Here is a 5,863-nt window from a genome sequence, read left to right as displayed (position 1 = left end):
CGGTTGGCCTAGGTGGCCGAGTTTTTTTGTGGATTGCAAGTTACCTGTCTGCAAGATCATTCTATGTGTTAACTGACGATGGCCCAACTACGCGACGCTATACCAGCAGGGGCGTTCCTCAAGGCGGTGCTCTCAGCCCGACGCTATTCAACCTCGCTCTTGTTGGACTTGCTGAATGCTTGCCAACTACCATCAAGATTTCAACATACGCTGACGACATCTGTGTCTGGACTTCGGCAGTCACACGTCCTCAGATACGTGCGCGACTTCAAAGAGCGGCCACTTTGACAGCGAACTACTTGTGTAAACAGGGTCTCAGCATTTCACCTGAAAAATGCGCACTAGTCGCATTTACTCGGAAACCGATGACGCCTTATATCATCTCAATCAATGGGCGGACCATTTCCTATGTCCGAAACCACAGATTCCTTGGCGTCATTATTGACCGAGACCTCTGTTGGAGCCCACACGTGGCCTACATGAAACGGCGCCTGACAGCTACTTCCCAGTTGTTCAAATACTTGACAGGGAAGACGTGGGGGATGTCAGTAGACGCAATGCTTAAACTCTACAGAGCTCTCTTTCTCGGTTTTTTAAGATACAGTCTACCTGTACTGAACAACACCTGCAAGACAAATATTCGTGTTCTGCAGGCAGTACAAGCTCAAGCACTCAGAGTGTGCCTTGGTTTGCCCAGATGTACGTCAACAGAGGCGACTCTTGCGATTGCTCGGGACCATCCAATGCGAACTCACATTACGGTGGAAGCCCTGAGAACGCACATCAGACATTTTGCACGTGCCCCCTATCACCACCTTGCAGCACTACCTTCAGACAGGCACCAATCATCATTCTCTAAAACTATCAACAAGTACAACGACAAACTTCCCTCGGGCTTCACCGCTGCATCTAAACCATCGATACCCCCTTGGTGTCTTATCAGCCCCACAGTACATCTCAGTGTACCAGGAATCGGAAAAAAGTCTGAACTGTCGTCGCCTCTCCTCAAACAACTGTCTCTGCTTCTTCTGCACGAGAGGTACGCGGACAGTGAACACATTTATACTGATGGTTCCACAAACATCCAGTGTTCGTCCGGTGCTGTGGTTGTCCCAGCAAAAGCTATTACCATCAGCTTTAGGACTGACCACCCGACAACATCGACATCTGCTGAACTAGCTGCTCTTCGCGCTGCACTCCGTTTCGTCAGTCGGGAGCCACCTCGACAATGGTCCATCTTCAGCGACTCAAAGGCAGCCCTACAATCTGTACTATCAGCTCTGCGTCGCGGGCCATTCGAACAGCTCGTATTCGATATTAGATGCCTACTCCATACATCACAGGAGAAAGGGCACCACGTGACGTTTCAGTGGCTGCCAAGTCACTGCGGCGTCACTGGAAACGAAGACGCCGATAATGCAGCTCGGGCAGCTCTTGAAGACGCACAAGAAGAGGCCATACCGCTTTCACGATCCGACGCAGCTAGCAGACTTCGAGTGCTTGCACAGGAGATGACGCTCTCTTCATGGTGCACACCAAACAGCCAGACCAACCAGAGCAACCGTCAATACCACCTGCCCTCTTTGATGCATCTCTATATGCCAACTGGACTCCGCCGAAGCGAGGCGACTCTGCTTTATCGCTTATGGTTAGGGGTGGCTTTCACGAAATCTTACTCATTCCGCATTGGAATGGCCGACAACGCTCTCTGCAATGCCTGTCTTTGCGAGGAGACGCTGCAACACATTCTGTGCGACTGTCCTGAATATAATGTTCAGCGACAGTCCCTGGCATCCGTTCTCGCGCACCTTGACACTAGACCATTGTCCCTCGACACGATTTTCACATGCCGCCGACAGAAGACATCGCAGGTGAAGGCGACGAAGGGACTACTTCAGTTTTTGAAAGAGACGGGATTGGACAAGCGGCTCTGACATTGTTATCACGTACAATGCCAGATTGATAGACTCTACCGGACGATGTTTGTGTGCTGTGCTATGTGCTCTCTCTCTCTCTCCCCCTTCCCCATCTTTCATCGCACCCATCCCTCTCCCATGTGTAGGGTAGCAAGCCGGTTACGCTAAACTGGTTAACCTCCCTGCCTTTCCTTCTCTACTTTTTCCTTCCTTCCTTCCTTCGTTATAGAGGCAAATTCGTTGTAGCAGTGTTCGTTGTGCTACAACGTTGTTGTTCACAATATATATAAAAGATAAATTTGGCCGGTAACTAATCAATATTTCGTTATAGAGGTTATTCCGGTTTAGAGGCGTTTGTTGTAGAGGCGTTCAACTGTAACTTTTAATCATTCGCTTCATGAAAGCTTCGCTTCGCATTAATTACAAAATGTGCGTGGACTCCACTTAATTATGTTAATATTTCGTGAATCAACGTATATCTATCTTTATACTTATTTTTTAACAAATAGTGAACAGATACGCCATCGCCTATTATTCTGGCTCTAACAAAGCATTCTAATAGACGAAAAAAAGAAAAAAGGCGGGAGGATGAGATATAACATACGCTGCCGAATGGCCGGCTGCTCCAACAGTGTTTATGCCAGCTCCTCAATTATTAAGGACAACAAACCTGCGCAAGCGACTTTAACACTGACCAATGTTCTGTTGTCATGTTCTGTGGACAGCAGTGATCGTTTTCATGAGCTCTGTATCTCTCTATTTCCTTCCTCTCTTTCTAGCCCCCCTTCCCCCCTTTTCCTGACTCCCACTGCGAAGCAGCAAACCATATTTTTCTTTCTAGTTAACCGCCTTGCCTTTCGCCTTTCTTTCATCCCGCTTTCACTGATAAATAAAAGGGAACTTGAAAATTGAAAATAACAGTAAAAATGCAGGGGCGAAGTGATCGTATAAGCACCATTTGCGTCAGTGGCTGAATACGTCGTGCAGAAATAAGAAGAAAGAAAGCAAAAGGAAGGGAAAAAACGAAAAGAAGGGCGTTCACAGCCTAAAATCTTGCGGTTACAAACTGAACTTAGGACACGGTGAATTTGTCTCGTTGATCAAGAGAACGAACAGAGGGGAAAAGCAGTGAGTTTTACGAGCGAAAGGTGCGGTTTGCTAGCTACCCTGTTCTGGCAGTAGCAGCGACGGCGAATGCACGTTGACTAACGAGGCTCCATCGTATTTTGCAGGTTGGAGATGTATCTCTTTTGTACTGAGTTCATACCCGCCGTGGTTGCTCAGTGGCTATGGTGTTGGGCTGCTGAGCACGAGGTCGCGGGATCGAATCCCGGCCACGGCGGCCGCATTTCGATGGGGGCGAAATGCGAAAACACCCGTGTGCTTAGATTTAGGTGCACGTTAAAGAACCCCAGGTCGTCAAAATTTCCGGAATTCTCCACTACGGCGTGCCTCATAATCAGAAAGTGGTTTTGGCACGTAAAACCCCAAATATTATTATTATTATTATTATATTGTACTGAGTTCATGTATGCATTGTCGTCGTTGTTGCTGCTATGTGCTGAACATGCAATGCAGGTGCGATATGCTCTCTTGAAGGTTCGTGTTATTGTGTAAACGGGTCAGGTTAACTGGGCCGATACCTAAGTGTGAGTTATGGCAGACGGCTTTCGTGACGTGGCGAAGGCCCTCGGGGAGAAACAACCGTCCAGTATTAAGGAAGTTGCGAAGGTTCTGACGGATCTGGTGGGGAAAGTGGGTGCTTTTGCGAATGCTACGACAAGGGGGGTGGCAAAGGTCGAGGGTTCCAATGCTGGAATTCGTGCTGAACGGTTTGGAATCCGAGATTCTCTCACCCTCATTAATGAAGGCTTTGAGAAATTCAAGAAAGGCGTTGCTGACCTTTGTAGAGAACTTTCGGAGGCAAACGCCCATAATGACCAGTCCAGAAAATAAATTCAAGAGCTCTGTAGGGAACTTGATATTGCAAAGAAGGAAGTTGTTGACATGAAACAGTATAGTAGAAACATGAACCTAGATATCAAAGGTCTTCCAGTGGTCGGAAACGAAGTCCTAATGGAAAGTGTGGAGGATTTAAATTTCTACATACCTCGGAATTGAACTACGCGAGGGTGACGTTGAGATTGCCCACCGGCTACAGTCAAAAGAAAAGAGGAGGCATAATGTTGTTGTTAGGTTTTCCATGAGGACTGCTCGAGATCGAATATTCTCCGCTGACAAGAAGACTAAGCTGAATACTAGGAACCTTCGTTTAGAGGCTCATGCGCCAATTTATGTAAACGAACATATTTGCATTGAGAACAAAATACTGTTTGGCAAGGCACGACATGTGAAGAAAGAGAAGAACTGGAAATACGTTTGGGTTTCCCAAGGCAAAGTGCTTATGCGAAAGGCGGACAATTCGCCTGTTGTGCACATAATCGCGAGGCGGACTTGTCCCGCTTAGGTTAACTATGCTAATGCTCGTTATAGGTAAGAATAGTTTTTCTTTCTGTTTAAGTATGGCTTTCCGATCTTCCCAGGTTGATAAGTTGATCGGAAACGTTAACACATGTTCTATATTTCACTGCAATGTTCGCAGTATTCGTAAGACTTTAAACTCCTTAGTTGCATGTATTTCACGTAATAAATCATCGCTTTGTCTAATTGCGGTCTCGGAAATATGGCTTAAGTCTAACGAAAGAATCGATATTCAGGGATACAAATTCTTTTCCGGCCCCGCGATTCTCGTTTGCGAGGCGGAGGCGTCGCATTCTTTTGTTAAAGGAAGCATCCATTTTCAAGTTCTGCCTTCTCTCTCAAGTTCTGATGAATATATGGAAGCGCTGTTTATACGGCTTAGTTTCGGTTTAACTGTTGGTGTGGTTGACAGACCTAACTCGTTGATGGCACCTTTCCTGAGCAGGCTTGAGTTTACTCTGGGAGAACTATCTCGAGGATTCGGTGGTAATATCGTTATGGTTGATGATTTTAACTTTGATTTAGCTTGTGATGCGCAAAACAGTTATACGCTACTTCTCCAGTCATTTGGCTTACGCAGTCTTATCACACAACCTACTCGCCCTACTGACACGTCTAGCACCTTATTAGATCACGCTCTATGCAATACCGATACTGGGGTGTGTGCTGGAACTTACTCTGATATAATAGCTGATCATTTACCTATTTTTCTTGTTATAAAAACCATTCCACCCAGACAGAAGTCGCCGGTTGAACATATGCGTACGAAGGTTGATTATAACCTTCTTCGCAGAAACCTTGAACAATCTGTTGTTTACGTCTTGTATGACAATGACGTTAACATTGAATATCTGAAATTTGAAGAGACCCTTAGAAATGTGATAAATCTTAGTAGTATCCCGATAACGCGTAACAATTACAAAAAATATGGACGATTGTAAATGATGTAATCGGTAATCACTTAAATCAACCTGTATTGCCCAAACTAGTCGATCAAGTAACGATGTAGATGCTTTTAATGGCTACTTTTCTAACATAGGGTCGTCACTCTCAGCGCAGTTTCCTCCCGCTTATGAACGCTCCGTACCAATACAACCTGCTTCGCGATGCATAATTTAGAGTTGGTGGATATTTTAATGGCAGTGAAAAACCTTTCTGTAAGTAAGGTGGCGGTACTAGATGGAATTCCCTTCAGGTTATTGGAAGATAATATAGACATATTAAGTATTCATCTGTTGCATATGTTTAATCACACCTTGGAAGCGCGAAAATACCCTGACGCCCTCAAAGTAGCAAAGGTAGTACCAATTAGGAAGGAGGTCGTTCTGCACCCAGCAACTATGCACCAATATCTGTTCTGAGCATATTTAACAGCTATTCAAAAGGCGCCGTGCGACTGGGACGGAGACAAAGAAACGCAAACCACAACACAAGCGCTAACAACTGGTTTTATTTGCATCGAAACC

This window comes from Dermacentor variabilis, chromosome 5 (assembly GCF_050947875.1).
Source record: "Dermacentor variabilis isolate Ectoservices chromosome 5, ASM5094787v1, whole genome shotgun sequence".
Taxonomy (NCBI): domain Eukaryota; kingdom Metazoa; phylum Arthropoda; class Arachnida; order Ixodida; family Ixodidae; genus Dermacentor; species Dermacentor variabilis.
This window is presented reverse-complemented; position numbering follows the sequence as displayed.